This window comes from Puma concolor, chromosome A3, assembly GCF_028749965.1.
Source record: "Puma concolor isolate L17-30 chromosome A3, mPumCon1.1.hap2, whole genome shotgun sequence".
NCBI lineage: Eukaryota > Metazoa > Chordata > Mammalia > Carnivora > Felidae > Puma > Puma concolor.
In genome coordinates this window covers 109,931,611-109,950,143 of record NC_141669.1, presented here as the reverse complement: position 1 = coordinate 109,950,143, position 18,533 = coordinate 109,931,611, and the positions used below count along the sequence as shown (strand labels likewise).

The following is an 18,533-nucleotide window of genomic DNA, read 5'->3' as shown; positions in this document are numbered from 1 at the left end:
CCCTCCTGGAGCGAACGTGGCCCAGGCTGGCCTGGAAGCCCAGCCGCCCGACTTGCCGTGTGCCGTCTGCCCTACCTGAGATTTCTGGGGGGGCCCCAACGGGGCAAGGACCACCAAGCTCCCTCTCCAGGAGCCCCCACCTGCCCCAGAGCAGGAGCTCCCAGAGCCGTACCCTCCAGGCGCTGTGCGGCATCGCCACCACCTTACCAACAGCCCTACCGCCTCTGGCCTCCCTTTCCTGTTCTAGCTCGAGCACTCCACTTGTCCACACAAGCGCAGCCAGCATGCCCTTTGATATGTCCTGATGCACCTGAGAATAACAGCCCAATTCCTCAGCAAGGCCACAGGGTCACCGTGAAGCCTCCTGGGAAGCGTGGCCCCACTGCGCCGTCATTTCCATCTTTCAGGTTCTCGGGTGCTGGGTCCCTCACGAGCCCTCAAGCTCACGTACAGGCAGTGCCGCCCAAATCAACACCCTTTAGCTCGCCCCTTTCCATCGGGGTAACTCCCATCAGTGCTTCCTCTGCTCGCCACCTCACCAGGAAGCACGCATCCAGGAAGCGTGAGGATGGATGGCTGATACAGCGAGATCACGTCTGCCTGCCCAGCCAGACCACACGTCCACTGCCTGTATCCCTGGCTCGCGCGGCTCAATTTGGCACCTGTATTGAAGGTTGCCCGCTATTTGTGCAATGAATAAATACACTGTGAAAAAATAAAGGTACTAAATATAATGTAAGACTCAGTCTGGCTTAATACTCTTACTAAACTGGAAAAGGAGATTAACAGCCAACATTCACCACATCTGTAACACCGTGGATGCACGGATGTCAGGGACAAGCCAGGGTGTGGACATCACTGCGATCATTCGACTGACAGAAAGAGGAGGGAAGTGTCTGAAAGGAAAGGAGCAAATGAGAACCACAACCAAGAGGTAGGAAAGTCAGAGAATCTACCGATAGCCAGCTAGGCACAAAATATGTGAGCAGAGCTCCTTTGGCGCTGATTGGCTCAAACATTACCCAAATGCCAGCAACAAGCATCTGGTTCCGAAGCTGGCAAAATACCGCCCTGCCTGGCTTTGCAGGGCCCCCAGGTAAGAGTGGGTTTTACGTTGTCATGGGTGGTAAACAACAGCAAGGAAGAAGCACACGTGACAGGGTATCTGGGCCAGAAAACCTGAGATGTTTATGGAAAAGTTTACCGACCCCTGAAGACAACAGGATGAACAAATCCTGTTTAAAATGGCAATTATAGAGGAAAAAATAGTTTCAAACAGAGGGAGGCAAACCATAAGAGACTCTTTTTTTTTTTTTTCAACGTTTATTTATTTTGGGGACAGAGAGAGACAGAGCATGAACGGGGGAGGGGCAGAGAGAGAGGGAGACACAGAATTGGAAACAGGCTCCAGGCTCTGAGCCATCAGCCCAGAGCCTGACGCGGGGCTCGAACTCACGGACCGCGAGATCGTGACCTGGCTGAAGTCGGACGCTTAACCGACTGCGCCACCCAGGCGCCCCCATAAGAGACTCTTAAATACAGAGAACTAACTGAGGGTTGGTGGGGGAGCTGGGGAGAGAGGAAATGGGTGATGGGCATTGAGGAAGACACTTGTTGGGATGAGCATGGAAGTGATGAATCACGGGAATCTACCCCTGAAACCAAGAGCACACTGTACATAGCTAACTTGACGATAAATTACATTTTTAAAAACGGCAATTATAGCATTAAATACTTAAGTTTCACAAAAAATGTGCATGACCTTTATTTATACAACAGTCAACTATTACTAGGGATCATAAAGCAGATTTAAATAACTAGAAAAAAAGACTCAACCCTGGAATAAGAGTGCTATTCGTATATTCATTTTCCGATATACATAATGTATATGAATTCAATAAAAATTAATACTGCAAAAGAAGAGAAAGGGGGCTAAAATTCCTGTGGAAGAATAAGGATAGCCACAAATATCTGAAAAAATAATAAGAATGTGCTCTATTAGATAGGAACCCTAACACAAAGTTGGAATAAACAGGGGAGCTCACAAAAACTGACAAACAGACGAGACAACAGAAATCCCTGAGGCCTGCTTCAGATTCTGTGTCTCCCCCTCTCCCTGACCCTCCCCCTTTCATACACACTCTCTTTCCCAAAAATAAATAAACATTAAAAAAACTGGGGGGGGGGGAATGCCTGGGTGACTTGGTCAGTTAAGTGACTGACTTCAGCTCAGGTCATGATCTCACATTCCGTGGGTTCAAGCCCCACATGGAGCTCTGTGCTGACAGCTCAGAGCCTGGAGCCTGCTTCAGATTCTGTGTCTCCCTCTCTCTCTGCCCCTCTCATGCTCACGCTATCTCTCAAAAATAAACATTTAAAAAAAATTTTTTTTTAACTCAAATGAAAGTATATTAAAATGAGATACTTTTTTTAAACTATGTGGGTTGTTTTTAATCCCTTATTTGTAAGACAGTGAATAGACAAACTTACACTCCTAATGAAAAATAAATTTGCTAATGAAAAGGCAATTTGATTATATGTATCAAAAGAGGCCTATTAATGTTCACTTCTAACATTAATAGATATATTTACTGTTTAATATTTGTTAATTAGGATGCAAAGATTTAGGTATGAAATTGTGCACATTAACATTATTAATAAGACTAAAAATCAGGAAAAATCTAATATTCAACACTAGGAAATTGAATGGCAAAATTATGGTATATTCCTACAAAGAAATACCACGTGGTCAGTAAAAACAGGACACAGAAATAATGACTGACATAGAAAGATGTTCGTTCACCTTATATTATGTAAAGAATCAGGTTTAAAAAAAATAGCATGCATAAGACTATGTTAAGTGAAACAAGCCAGTCACAGAAGGACAAATATGGCATGATTCCCAACTTATGGGGCACCTGGGTGACTCAGTGAGTTAAGTGTCCAGCTTTTGGTTTTGGGTCAGGTCATGATCTCACAGAGTTCGTGAGATCAAGCCCCGCGTCCGGCTCTGTGCTGAGCGTGGAGCCTGCTTGGGATTCTCTCCCTCTCTCTGCCAAATAATTTTTTTTTTTTTTTAATCACTATCCTAAAGCAAGTAGGAAGCCATCACTGGCTCCTAAAAACAAAAATCTTTTTCAACCTCAAAATAAATCTGCAGCCTGACAGGGTAGAAAAACAGCAATTTGGCAAATGCTGCTATGAGCAAGTAGGAAAGTAAAATATTCAGATCTTTATTTAATAAGCTTCCATTTCTCCAGGAAGTGAACCACCAATGATCATGAACAAATGCAGAATAACAGCATTGAACCAGCACTTCTTTGGTCAACTATTCAGCCAGTGATCCTTTCTTTTGCACTTAATCTGACCATTTCTCTGCTGTTCAGGAATGTGTCGACTCCCTACTGTGGCTTCCCACAGCCACCTGACTTGGCAGTATGATGGTACTATCCAAACAGAATTTAAAGTCTGAGCTGCTCCCGGAGTTGACTAACCAAGACTTTGTGTTTCTTGGAAGCAAAACCTAAGAAAATGTGTCTTCCCATCACCATCTGGCAGTACCTAGTCCAAAGCACTTAATGGCTGAATGAAGGAACCACTAAGAGTCCTCCCAAAGGGCAGAATTCTCCTGTGTACAATTCATCTTTATATTCCCAGCTCTGAGCACAGGATACTCAGTAAACATTAATCAACTACACATTTACCCCATATAGATGGCACTGAATGAATACTACATCAAAAACATAAATGCATGCCAAATCCAACTTTTACAGTTCTCCAAAATGATACAAGAAGAATAAGAATAGAAAGAATCAGTAGTTCATATGCCTAAGACTTGCGTGGGAAGGTTATTCAAAATACAGACTTCTTCCACACAAATACCTGTGGACAAAGTCTCAAAGCTGTCTTCATTATAACAGCCCCAAATTCAAGACCCCAAAAGGTCCATCGACAGGCAAATGGATAAACAAGCCATGGTGGGTCCCTACAAAAAATACTCAGCAATAAAAAGGAAGCAACTACTGATGCATAAACGTGGAGAAAATGCACAGACACTATGTTGAATGAAAGAAGCTGGACCCAGGACATGCTGCCTGACTCCTTGATCTACGGTGACAGGAAGCAGATAGTGGGGATCTACTGCAGGAAGGGGGGAGGGACTCCCATAGGCAGAAGGAAGGAAACACTGAAGAAATACTCTACACCATGGTTGTGATTCTGGTGGCTCCATCTGTATGTATATCCATTCACTGTATGTGAACTATACTTTGGTAAAAATAGATTTTCAAAGGAAAAAAAAAAACAATTTAAAACTCCCATAATCCCACCGACTTAAAAAATGTTCCCTCCTCCAAATTCTGATTCTGTAGACCTATATTGGGACCTGGGAACATTTTTTTTTTTAATATTTTTGAGGTGCGGTGGGGAGAAAGAGCACGAGCAGGGGAGGGGCAGGGGGGGGGGGGGACAGAGGATCACAAGCCGGCTTAGAGCCGACAGCAGTGAGCCCAATGGAGGACTCGAACTCACAGTGAGATCATGACCTCAGCCAAAGTTGGACGCTCAACCGACTGAGCCACCCAGGCGCAACCCCCCCCAACGGGAACATTTTTAACAAACGCACAAACGTTCTGATGCCAGCGGTCCTCAGATTACCCCCACCTTTTGATGGACAACCTGGGGTGGGATAAAACTACTTTCTCTGCAGCAACCTACCCAGACAGCTGAGAGTATGACTAACAAGGAAAACTTTGGGATAAAGAAACTCAAAACCTCAACTTGCCAAGTGGTAGTTTGGTTCTTACCAAGGTACAAACAAGAGCTTTCAGAGCCGGCCAGGTTCAATGATAAAGCACATTTTAAAAGCCAATCCGTGGCTCTCTCTGCTTAAATCCCATCATTAGGGGATTATAGTTGAACTGCGGCTGCTCCATTAAATTCTGTTAAATGCTAACATTTGACCTAAATGCTTTTAATCCAAGACAAAAAAGGATTATTGGAACACATATCCTCAACTTATAGATGTTCAACTCCCTTTAATTAAATAAAAGGACTTAAATGGTTGCCTAATACATAGGGTCCTGCTTTAGAAAGTTTACAATCCTGACATTCATCCTAGCTATTATTATTCCCTTTAGGCAGCAGCAAATGAACCAGTTAGGGGTGGTTATTATTTGATCTTGTGATGACAGTTACGGTCATAGGGTATAACGGGGGGGGGGAGGGGGGGCGATCCTCCCGCAGCCTTTTGCGAAACACTCCAAGAATTTTTGCTCTTATTTTTCAAACTGCCAGTCAGTACCCACTAGTAGTGGGCCATGATCTCAGCCAGAATTTGTAAGACGATGAAATTTAGCAGAACAAAAAAACCTCAGAGCATATCTCATGAGACAAGGGTGTCTAGTTTCAAGGTAAAATACTTTACTGTGGCTCAGTCAACACACACACATATACACAAGCCTAAAAGTCACTGATGTCACTAATGCCCTGCCGAGTGACATAGAAAGCATATTCCAAGTACCCAATTTAAATCAGGTTATTTTCTGGGCTTCAAGTAACATACCCATAGAAATAATTTGTCCAAGTGGTGCAAGATGAAGACACTGCTAAAGTGTCGTACTATCTCCTTGCTATAGGAAGAGACCACCCAGAACAAAAGCCTCCGAGTGGCCCTTCTTCAGCATCTATCAGAGCCCTATACCAAACGACCTCCATGGCTGCTATCAAGAAAATCTCCAATCCCCGCAACGAGCTGGTGACAGCTTTCTGTCACCATCTCAGTTTGTCGACTTTTCTCTCAGGAGGAGAAGTTTAAAAGAAGCCGGATAAAACCTGGATTTCCGGAGGGGAGCCCAGAGTCAGCTGCCAGGTTCCATGTCAGAAACCTGCTGAGAACTCCAGGAGGAACAGTCCTTGAGAGGTCACACCCCTGGGGCCCATGAGGTGCCCCCATGTGACAACCCTGCTCTGAAGGCGGAAGAAAAGGCTTCGGGCAAATATTGCTGGACTACCTGGGTGTCCCCTGAAAATGGAGTCGGGGGCCTCGGCCGCAGGGCCCCCTGGGAAGACATGGCAGATCTTCCTGGAACACCACAGGGTAAGGGAAGATCATTCCTATTCGAAAACAAGTATTTTATGAAGCATAATGTGAAAACCCCCAACTGCTAAAATGAAACAAGAGATGTTAAAGAACACTCTGTGCCTGCAGAAGACCCCTTCCGTCTCTTCTAGAGACAGGGCCCGAGAGGCCAGGGTACAGAAAAGGCTCTAGACCCAAACTGAACTCTAAATCCTAAGAGAGCTCTTAAATCCAGGCTGAGAGGGAACTGGATTTAAGCTGATGTCAGTTTACACACAGGCTGAGCCATGAAAAGTGACGGTCATGGGATCCAGAGGGCAAGACGCTGACTCATCGACTGCTCAGTTAGGGGAAGACGGGAGTCAGGCGTACAGTAAAAGGTCAAAGCAGCTAATGTTCTGCTGGTGTAGGGGCTTTAAAATACAAACTCATCAGGGATCCTTGTTCTTCTGACCTAATGTGGTAGCTAGCAGACATCTTCTGCAGTTGATCTCATCCAGCAGAAATTTCTTCCCTAAACTTTCTTTAAACACAATTATGACAAGACCTTGAGCCTCATTATCCTAACAATGCCTCTCCCACCCCAGGTACCATCCACATGGGCCACAATGACCTGCAGTTCCCAGGTCGGAGCTCAAGAAGCCTCCTCCTCCAAGAAGCATCCCTGGGTTTGCTGCCCCCCTTCCATGTTTCCATGGCACATGCCTTCTTGGTCTAGCTCCCTGACCAGGCAGGGATAGGGACAGGGATGCAGTGCCCACCACATAAAAGGCACTCAAATATTTAAGGAAAACTTGAACATTTTCCCAGAGGCAAGTCATACATCTGAAACAAAACTTGTCCCTGCCCTCCAGATTCACTCAGGGAAATCCTGTGCCCAGGACAAGTGAGGCGAGGACAGGTAATGAAGTAAATTAAAATATAGGCCAGAATTAAAATATAAATGTATATTTGAGAAAACTCAAGCAAAATCAAGTTTTATCGCATTTACTTCTACTATATGATTTAACATATCATTTTGTACAAGTGGGTTTTTTTTCTTTTTATTTAAAGACTACCTTAAATTATTAATCGGTAGTTTTAGGAGCCACTGGGAAGCTAATTTTGTACGGAATTGTAACAGCAAGATAAGAGCATGCTCAGAATTAACTGACTGCCTATTATATCCAAGATACAAACAGGATTTCACTTAACCCTTACAAAAATACCGGAAGGGCTATTATTCTCACCCTTTCACAACTCAGAAAACAGAGGCAGAGAGGCTGATTTTCCCTTGGACAAAAGCCAAGGGCAAGTGGCAGGCACAGCAATCCTGAGAGCATGAGAGCTGCTCCAGTGTCCTCAGACACCAATGGCACGAGGCTCCGAAGAGGAGCACCCGCCAGAGGCCCAGACAGTTACGTGTAAAGGTCATTTTGGAAGAAGCTAAGAAAAGCCTCCCAGTTACTATCCAGGAATGGGAAAAAGCTTCCTCCTCCAGCACACCTCCAAAGGACCTTTGCCATCTGCCAGCTCCCCCACCACCCCTTTCCCAGTACAAAGACAAACTTGAGTGCTAAGGTGACTTCTAGGGATGGCTGTGCCCTGCTAACCCTGTGGCCGCCTCGGTGCTGCTCCAGCCCCCGGCTCCACCCTCCCTTTCCAGCACAACTGAGGACTCGTGCTCCCTCTCCTCCTGCAGGGGAAGCCTCCAGAGGGCACAGAGTCACCTCCAACTGCTTTGCCACGGCTGCCTGGACTGGGAAAGGCTCAGGTGCTAGCAGAAGCATTTCCCACAATCCTTCACCCCATCGCCTCAAGCTCAATGTACTTATCAGCCCTCCCTCTGAACTACTCTTCAGACTACACCATTCCTCTCTGGAACGTTCTTATCAGTTCCTCCAGCCCCCAGCACCAAAGCCAGATTTCCTTCCCTCACCTGCAGACAGAGGTCAAGCTCGTCCTTCCCTCCTTTCCTAACTGCCCATGACACCTGCTTAGTTTTGCTGGACTTTGGCACCTTTACTCAGTCCCCTCCATCACCTGCTTCCTTCCTACCGTCCATTACATCTGCAAATCTCTTCTGCAGTTATCTTTTTTCTCCTCACGCAACCCCCACTTTATCAAGACTTCTGTCTCCTCCTCACACACTTTCCCAAGATAAGGAAAAGGGCACTCTGAAATTTCACCTACACTGATGGATTACCTGATGACTGAATGTGGGTTTGCCTAAACTGCACTGCAATTACCTGGGGCTGAGACGCTGTAATTCTTCTCCAGGTTAACCCCAAGTACACAGTGATCAAAATAATAGGTTTCCCCTGACCTTCAATAAATGGGAGCCTTTTCCCTGACCGTCAATAAACATCTCATGCCTGGGAGTATGTCATATAGTTTTTTTTCTGCAAAGGAACATATTCCTCCTAATTCATAAAAAAAATATATCCATTCAATACAGAGACTGCAACCACTTAGAATCCTGTGCTACACATGTACAGCTTTTTTTTTTTTAGTGTCTGAACCTAACATTTTGATAATCCCCCAACCTTAAAGGATTAAAAAATTGATGTATTCATCTATAAAAGACTCCAGCTCTCCATGAAGTTTGTTTAGTCTGTACTCCCTTTTGTGTACTTAGTTTTCCTTGAACCCCGAAAATTCTGCATAAAAGAAAACATAAAAGGCACACAAAGCCTTGGATGGCTGGGGGCTGGACCTCACTCAGACAAGGTAAACGAGCACCTGAAACACACCGTATCTGACATTTCAGCTGTTGCAGATGGGGTTCTAAGGTCACTGTTTCTCACATGTTTAATGAAGGGCACTGCCTTCTAAGAGTTGTATAAATGCTAATGTTCGGTTATTTAAATATTGTCAGACGGCACTGAGAAACTCAGGCTGGAGACTTTCTAGTAACACAGCTGGGAAAGCTGGAGCCGCAGGCTCCTCACCCGCCCACAGACACACACGCAGACATAGTTGTGTATCTTCGGAAAACCAGACACACAGCCACAGACGGGAGCACATGGTCACAGATGCATGCGTGCGGAAATGGACCCTGCAGCCCCAGATGCACATGCAGACAGAGACACATACACAGACGCTAATTCCCCCAAAGCAGAGTTCACGTACCAAAAAATGGTCTTACCTGCAGAAGGAAATCTTACCCTGTCCACAAAAACATTCATTCATTAGCATCCCCCCCACCAACTCTCTGCTGGCATCTGTGCTGGGCTGGGACCGTTCTAATGCTCAGCCTGAGACGCTTCAGGTACCGAAGGAATTTCAGCTTTTATAACCCACACAGGCTCGCCAAAATTGTATAACCACACCACCTAGTCAGAAATGCTATCCATCTGTATTACACAACAGCCACCACCTGGTTACGAACGGTTACTGCACACTTCTAATTCGGCCCGCTTACCCTCAGTCTGTAGGTTTCTACGTGGCACCTGGATATTCTATTGTGGAAACCAACCAGTCGCTGGGATCACATTTCTCAAACCCACACAAACAAGGGTAATTAAAACCTATCTTTCCAAACACTCTGTTCAGATGAACAAGTCCACCCACACTGCTTTCAGCTCCGTGAAAGGGGGGGATTAATTTTGCTTCCTGGTAATTTCTCATTTCCCCCCTTGGGAGCCCCAAAACAATTGTTTTCAAAGGTCAAAGACTTTCAAAGATTAAAAATACATTTTCCAGGGGCGCCTGGGTGGCGCAGTCGGTTAAGCGTCCGACTTCAGCCAGGTCACGATCTCGCGGTCCGGGAGTTCGAGCCCTGCGTCGGGCTCTGTGCTGATGGCTCGGAGCCTGGAGCCTGTTTCCGATTCTGTGTCTCCCTCTCTCTCTGCCCCTCCCCCGTTCATGCTCTGTCTCTCTCTGTCCCAAAAATAAATAAACGTTGAAAAAAAAAAAAAAGTTTAAAAAAATACATTTTCCAGGCATGATGTCTTCACTCCAATGATAGGAAAAGCCACGAGTAACTGCAATACGGAGAGCCAAGGGCTGGAGCCCGGCTGCGTGTGGTACCCGCTATGCAGGTCCCAGCTGCAGAGGCCCCACTGGAGAGTCGAAGCGCCTGAAGAAACACAGAGGCACGTGCCTCTGGTACCCATAAGACGGAAGGAGCCACACCCGTACTCGGACTTTGTCCTTTCCGGTCCTGACTCCAGGCCAGGGCCTGCCAGAAGCCTGGGCGGTGGGCCTCTGGGCCCCTGGGGATGTGCCGTGAGAGGGCAAGTACCACCTCCATCTCCCCAACACCACACAGAGACCACAGGCTCAGAGGAGAAGCAGCCGGGCAGAAGGGGCATCCACCAGCAGCAGAGTACATCTTGAAAGATGTGATAAAGGCAGAGGAGACAGGACAACCTAGAGAGCAGCCTGAGAGTGACTCATCCATGAACGATCTTAGGGAAGTCTGCGGTGGGCACAAGAGAAAGATGCCAGTTGACTGGAGGAGAGGCCACAGTAGAAGCTGAGGAGGAGGTTGGGAGCCAAGAGCTTGCAGTGTCCAGGAGCAGGAGACTCACCCCCACAGGTCCCCAGAGCACAGGTCACACGTGACACACCCAAAGCATCGGGGTGACACGCCCAGGGAGACCAGAAGGCCCCTCGCTCCAAAGTGAACCGGGAGAGAAGACCCAGTAGATAGCCTACGGAAAAAATAATCCAGTCCCTGTACCCTGAACACAAGAACTGTCCTCGGGATGTTCTATGAAGATTCTCACCTCAAAAAGGTTAAACTGCAGGAACCAAAAGAAAATTTCAATTTGGAACAAAAGAGTGAAGAATTAAAAAAAACAAAACAGTTGTTATTTTTTTTAAAAAAGGGGAACAGGACCAAAAGATGACAAGCTGGGGGTGTTAAAGAAGCGACAAACACAAGTGAAAACTGGAGGAAGTAGCAGAAAACTAATGGGTGGAGGACAAGCTAAAGAAACTTGGGCAGACAAGGAGAAGTCCAGAAAGGCAGTTAACAGTCCACAGATGAGAACCACAGAGGGACAAAAGCAAAGAGCAAAACCAAGACATGAACAACCTGTGCTCCTTGACTAGAATTAAAGAGAACAAAGAAGCCAGTCATGTTGTAGGGCTCCCGTTTACATGAAATGTCCAGACAGGGCAAATCTCGAGAGACAGAAAGTAGATTAGTGGTTGCCTGGGGCTGGGGTGGAGATGGGGGACAAGAATGGGGAGGGACTGTTAATGAGTTTGAGATTTCTTTATGGGATGAAGAAAATGTTCCAAACTTGAAGGTGATGGTTATGCAAGTCTGATTCACTGAAGGCCGCTGAACTGTATGTGCTAAAGGGGAGAACTTTGTCGTGTGTGAATTCCATCTCGATAAAACTTTTTTATAAAGAACCAATGGGATAGAAAATATAAAAAAGATACAGAATAAAAACTACTCTGAGATTGAGAAAAATCTGAGTACAGAGATCACAAAGGCACACCAAATTCATGCAAAATCAGAGGCAAAAAAACCTATACTTGGTCACATCCTGGCAAAATAATTTAGCTACAGGAAGAAAAAGGTGTAGAAACATCCAGAGAGAAGGAGAAAATATTTGGTTTACTTAATAGCAATGATAAAGATGAGCCCCAGGATTTTCCAAGGCAGCATGAAAATGCCAGAAGGCAACAGAAAGTGAAGACAGAGAACCGAGGAAAAGGTTTCCCCAAAGAATTTTATACCCACACAAGCTGCCCTTAATGTAGTAAAACCAAAAAATGCAACCTCAGACATGCGCAGGCTAAGAAAAAGGAGGTGGGGGGAGGCTGAGAGGTTGAGGTTTATTATTCCAACCACGTAAGAGGCAAAATCCAGGGAGGCCACTAATACACAGGGCTGCTAATCATGTATGCCAACCCCAACCGTCAAGGTCAGGGCAAAACTAAATAATGAAGATAAACCTAATTATAAGACTGAATGCAATGTCAAATTATTCTCTAAGCATATGCTAGGTGATATGAAAAATGTAATAACAATAAAGCAGATCAAGCAAGATTACATTAATAAAGACTGAAGACAGGCAGTAAAATAATGCTGAACCCCATCCTGCAAACAGGCAGGAGTTTTAAAACACCATTAGATCTTAGCGACAACTACTGGAGAAACAGGGGTGGGTTTTTTGGGGCTTGTTGTGTGTGTGTGTGTGTGTGTGTGTGTGTGTGTGTGTGTGTGTGTGTGTGTTAAAGGAAACCACATTAAAATTTGAAACATTACAGACTAAAACACAAACCAAACTGTAAATGAGTTAAATTCAACCTATTCTCAGATGCACCAGAAAATAAACACCAACACCCAACAATATACCTTAAAGTGACACACAAGTAAAGCAACAGTAATGCTGCCTCCTGATTTTTCAAGTAACAGACACAATGAAATCATGCTAGGAAGTAATAAATGAGGGAAAAGTAATAAATGGGGCAAACTTCACATTGGTAAAAAGTAAAAAATTCACAAATGAAGCATCATGTCAATTTTTATTTCCAAACATTACTTCATGGACATAAAAAAGGTTCATAAACACACCTGTCTCCAAGAAGATGGGTGCAAGAGGGTGGAGGGACAGGGGCATAGGCTGCATCTCCATGTGAGTTTTCTTATCAATTAGAAAACCTGACCGATAAAATGAATAAAGCACATATGATAGGTACCAGACTGTGCATCCCACAGAAAACAGAACCTAATTTCATTGGCTAAAGAGCATTTGTGAAAACTGACCATCATCACAAATGAAAAGTTCAACCCCCACAAAAAGGAGCATTTATTTTTTCCTCACTGCCTGAGGATAATGCCCAAAGAGATCAAAAGAATTATTAACCAACAAAGTCTAACAACTTCAAAATTTTCAACCTTTCTCCAAAATAACTGTTGGGTCAAAGGTGAAGCTGAAACTGTAAGCACACCCTTACGAAAAGGAAGAATAAGCAATAAAATATCATACACAAAGCGTAAGAAATTAGAGAAAAATTAGCTAGAAAATAAGAAAAAAAAAGATAAATTTGATAAATACATCCAAGAAGGTTCTTGAACACACCTCCCAAGGCCAAAGCAGATGGAAACTTTCCACTCAAAAATACACAGGCCCAATTAGCTTCCCAGGCAAATGTCTCCAAGCGCTAAGGAATAGTCACTTCCTATGCTACTCAGCTGCAGAGCACTGGAAAAGGAGAAAAAGACTGGTGAACCATTTTAGAAATCTAGTACCATCTTGATCTCCAACTTAACAACGAAAAGGAAAAAAACCTAGTATCACAACTCACATCAACAGGTAGAAAGAAGAAAGCCTATAAGACCAATGAAAACCAAAAAGGCTCTGGATAAAACTCATCATCAATTTTCAAATAACTCTTAGCACATTTGACACAGAAGAAAACAAGTCCTCCAAAAGAATCCCTATCTCATGCCAACAGCCAGTGATACTCACTCCGAAAAACCCCAAGTGGTACCCATTAAAGCCAGAAACAGATGGAGTCTGATAGCCTCCACTATAGAAGGCTGTCCTAATTCCTACAATATGAAAAAAGGTTTTAAAAGTTCTAACACTGGAGAGGCACCGGGGTGGCTCAGTAGGTTAAGCGTCCTACTCTTGAGTTTGGCTCAGGTCACAATCTCACAGTTTGTGAGATGGAGCTCCCCCTCCCCCAGTTGGGCTCTGGCTGACAGCATGGAGCCTACTTGGGATTCTCTCTCTCCCCCTCTGCCCTCTCCCAACTCTTGTGCTCTTGTGCACTCTCTCATAATAATAAACTTTAAAAAAAAAGTTCTAATACTAGAAATGGAAAGACAAAGTAATGATTTACAGGTAATGAGTCTAACTCAGAAAATGAGTTTAAAAACTTAGAATAAAATACTTCAGAAAGGTAGATCATTACAAAATAAACACAGAATGGGCTCCTGGGTGGCTCAGTAGGTTAAGCTAAGCATCTGACTCTGGATGTTGGCTCAGGTCATGATCTCATGGTTTGTGAGATTGAGCCCCATGTCAGGCTCTGCACTGAAAGCAAGGAGCCTAAAGACTCTCTCTCTCTCTCCCTGACCCTTCTCTGTTTCTGCGCACGCGCTCCCTCTCCCCCCTCTCAAAATAAAAATAAAAAATAAAATTGGTTTAAAAACTGAACACAGAAAAAACATGCCAAACACTAGCATTAACTCATGATTTGCTCACCTTGTAAAGTATCGTATACATGCATGCACAAGTATACTTACTAGCAAAGGAGGTGGCAATACACCGATTAGTCATTTCTGTAAAGCAGGATTCTGAGTATTTCTTCTTTACATTCCCCTGATTTTCTAAGTTTTATGTCCCTCCCATTATTAAGGGACAAATCAGAAGTAGTTGAAATCTTAGTGCCTGGAAGTGTAGTAAATCTAGGACCAAAAAAATATGCAAAGCAACTAAAAGGCTAACCTTAAAACAAATACTGAAAAAAATGTTGAACTCTTCAGAAATCATTATGCATTTGAAAATATTTGATTAATGTAATCTCTGGTTTATGTTTTCCTTTTAAGGACAAAATCTGAACTGTTTTGAGAAAACATCCTTATATCTGGGTGGTTATTTCTGCTTTTCCAAATAAATGTTATATACTGACATTTTAATGTTGAAAAATGGAGTAAAACAACAGAGAAAGTTTAGGATTATCAACTGGACAGAAACTACTCTGATTCTGTAATGAGCCAACTTGGGGTGGGGAAATAATTCTGGAAACACGAAGAGCAAAGGCGCTGACTTACAGCACCCCCTAGTGTTACAACATTCAACTGGCACTTGGTAAAGTAAATTGGAAAATACAAAACGGCCTCAATAAACTTCCGGAAAATTTCAAACCTACAGAAAGCTAAACAGAATTAAAAAACACTTTATATACAACTTACTTCCAACTATGCGTTGTTCTATGTGCAATGTCTGTATTTCATCAGAAGTATCAGAGACCACCAGGTGTCTCCAAGAAGAGTCCTCTCTCAATTTATTATTACAAAACCCCTTGATTTTAAGCTGGGGACACAACCAACAAAATTCAGGCAACATCTCCCGGCTTCCCCTGCAGCTAGATGTGACCACATGACTATGTTCTGGCCAATGGGATGTGCATGGAAGTACGTCCTCTCCTTCCCCCTAGCTGCAAGAACCATCTTGAGCCATGTTACTAAGTCAGTATGCTAACAACGGTGAAGCAATAAGAAAAAAGGAGCCAGGTTACGTGACAGAAAAAAAGCTTCCATTTCATATGTGGTTATATTAGAATTACCAAAACTATACTCTTTAAAAAAAAAAAAAATGTAGGCACAGACACAATGTGGCAAAACAACACATTTTAGAATTAACCCCAGTTACTAAATTTTCAAAAGGAAATGGATCAGTACACATTTCAAACCTAGATGAATGTTATTTTCCTTCAAACGGTAGCTTCATGATCAAGGGTAAACATCTGGGTGAGATGAGTAAATTGACTGTTCACCTTGACTATCAAAGACTTCAATAAACGGGCTTGGCTTCTCTGACATTTAAAGGCTACTTGTTCGGGGCGCCTGGGTGGCGCAGTCGGTTAAGTGTCCGACTTCAGCTCAGGTCACGATCTCGCGGTCCATGAGTTCGAGCCCCGCGTCAGGCTCTGGGCTGATGGCTCGGAGCCTGGAGCCTGTTTCCGATTCTGTGTCTCCCTCTCTCTCTGCCCCTCCCCCGTTCATGCTCTGTCTCTCTCTGTCCCAAAAATAAATAAAAACGTTGAAAAAAAAAATTTTTTTTTTAAATAAATAAAAAAATAAAGGCTACTTGTTCATGGTCTCAAAGCATGACTCAGAATGTGTACTGACAGCACATGCCAGAACTCCAGCACTGAAAGTAAAATCAAGTTTCTCTGGCTCTCAAAGTAAATCCATTATAAAGACTGCATCCTCCAAACCCAAGATTCACATCACAGCACGGCCTAGTCAGCACCATGCAGAACACAAGGATTAGCGGGAGAAAGCACTTCACTGGGAGTCCAGAAGCCCACACTGCAGACTAAGCACAGTGGCGTATGTGCAGGAGAGTCATTAACTAGTGGGCCTCACGTGTTTTGCTCTATAAAAGAAGGGTGTCGACCTACCTCTGTGGTTTCTGCACTTCCGTTTTTCGTAATGGAACAAGCATTCTCAAATCTTATTCAAGGCCTGGAGAGAGGGAAAAAATCACAAGTAGGTGGGTGAGGTCATTAAAATAGGGACTCCACGCTCTTCACTGTAAAGTTTTAATACATATTTTCCAGAAATAAAACTAAAAAGTCCAGCCGGTAAATCAAAGAGTCCATAACTTAAGAGAACTTTGCTGAAAGCAGCAAGAAAACTACCCTGACCAAATTTCCTATCAGCAGCCTGCAAATGCTCCACTACACCCTACCACCTCTTATCACTGTTGGGTTCTCCTAACACAACGCTTGGATTTTGAATGGGGCGGGGGGGGGGGGTCAAAGAGCAAGAAGGGCAAAAATCAATTACTTTAAGTCATTTTAAAATAGCCAGTTTTTACAATTTAATTATTTGGGTTAAAAAAATATAGGACATACTTATCAGAACGGAGAAAACAAACATGAAAACTGCTGAGACGATACACCAAGTTCTGATCAGGACACAGAGCATTTGGGACTCCCATACTGTCCTGGTCAGTACATAAAATGGCACAACCACTTTGGAAAAAGTTTGGCCATTCCTTATAAGGTTAAAAGACACATTTACCCTATGACCCAGTAATGTTACTCCTGTTCATTACGTAAATGTAAACTTCTGCTCGATCCAAAACGTGCACATAAATGTTTATGATGGCTTTATTTATGATAGCCCAAACCTGGAATCATTCACCTTTAGCCAGTGAATGGATAAACCAATGTGGCATATCCCTGCTAATGAGAGGTCATCCCACACCCATCAGATAAGGCCAGTACAAAAGAGTTTAATAATACCAACTGTTGGGAAGACTGTGGATAAACAGGAATTTTCCCACTCTCTTGCCAGAAATGTAAATTGGTTCAAACACTGGGCAAAACAATTTGGTGGCAGCTAGCAGGTTGAAGAGGTGTGTGCACTATGATCCGGCAATGTCACTTCTCAGCATCTTGACCCTGTTTTTAACAGTACATAACCAATACATCAACAGAATATAAAAGTTAAGTTCTGCTACTTAAACAGAATTTAAAAAGAGCAGTTCAAATGAACTCTATCTAGCTACTCAGGTCAGCATGCCTTGAAAACATTCCTGAATGAGCAGACTACAGAACACGTATCACATGAAATCGCTTACTTAAGGTTTTAAATCATGTAGTCAATACTGTATGTGATGTGGGTTTATGGGTATACAAACATGTAATTCAAAAGTGAAAATATCGATGCAGGGTTACCTCTGGGAGAGAAGGGAAGGAGAGGACACTAGTAAAGAATACAGAGTATCTAAAATGTTTTATTTTCTTTAAAAGGAAGGAAGGAAGAAAGGAAGGAAGGCCTAAAGCAAAAACAGCATGTTTAGATTTATTAAATCTGGGTATCTGGCATATGAGTGTTCATTCTTTGATTTTTTTTACATTTGAAATTTCACAATTAAAAAGCAGACTCTTAAAGGATACACAAAACAGACGCATAAAAACTGGTACAAGTAGTTGCCTGCTGAGAAGGGAGAGGCAATCAGACAAGGAGGGAGACTTAATTGCCTTGACTGTCCTCAGGACCTCTTAAATTTTGTTCCATGTATATCCATTATCTATTTTTCTTTAATTACAAACACATCTCATGTCCTCATCACCTCCAATCCCACCTCCCCCTTAGGGGGATTTTCATTTACAATCAGGCAAGGCCACTGAAGAGGCAATGGAGATTCCAGACTCCTGACTGGGCCACATTTGAGCTCCATCATCTCAAGAGGTCATTTAACCTGCTCCTCTCCAAGGGTCACGCCACTTCTAAGACCCTACCTTCTGTGAAAACACAAACCTATCTCCATAAACCAGGGAACAGGAAGCAGTTCTCCTGTGACCACAGCAGGAAAACTTAGAATCTGTTACAACAGCTCCACACAGACCATCAGTGGGACTGCCTCATTTCCTCTGGAAATGGAATAAAGTGGGCAGAGATGTATTCAGATAGTTACTATTTCTCAATACTCGAGGAGGTAGGAGGGCAGGAAGCTGAGGGGATCATTTATCTGAGGACTTCTTAATGAACTAAGAAGCAGAAGTCATGGTGGAGAGGACAGGTGGAGGATGAAACTAGAGGAGTGAACAGATGACATAAGGAACAACAACAACAACAAAGTCAAGGGTCTGGCTGAGCCCAGAACTTGGACATGGGTGATAGAAAAAGTCACTCTGATACCTGGTTTCTCTCCCGCAGAGCATGACAGACAAAAAAAACAAAACAAAACAAAACAAAACAAAAACACAGAGAAGTTACAACAGCAGGACTGTGCCACTGAGGAAGGCTGGGAAGTCACCC

At 43.7% G+C, this 18,533-nt stretch overlaps 1 protein-coding gene across 7 annotated transcripts in view; it reads right to left on the bottom strand.

The window, feature by feature from the left end:
- Positions 1-18,533, bottom strand: part of SLC23A2 (solute carrier family 23 member 2) — a 137,292-nt gene that overhangs the window by 82,737 nt on the left and 36,022 nt on the right. For 4 of the 7 annotated variants that reach the window (XM_086701744.1, XM_086701748.1, XM_086701743.1 and 1 more), the window contains exon 3: positions 16,163-16,226. The exons of 1 other annotated variant lie outside the window; for it this stretch is intronic. The gene's annotated coding sequence lies outside the window, so the exon portion shown is untranslated. Of the gene's footprint in view, positions 1-9,206; positions 9,406-16,162; positions 16,227-17,011; positions 17,171-18,533 lie in introns of those variants that run through there. 2 more of the 7 variants (XM_086701745.1, XM_086701747.1) reach the window with 2 other exon arrangements.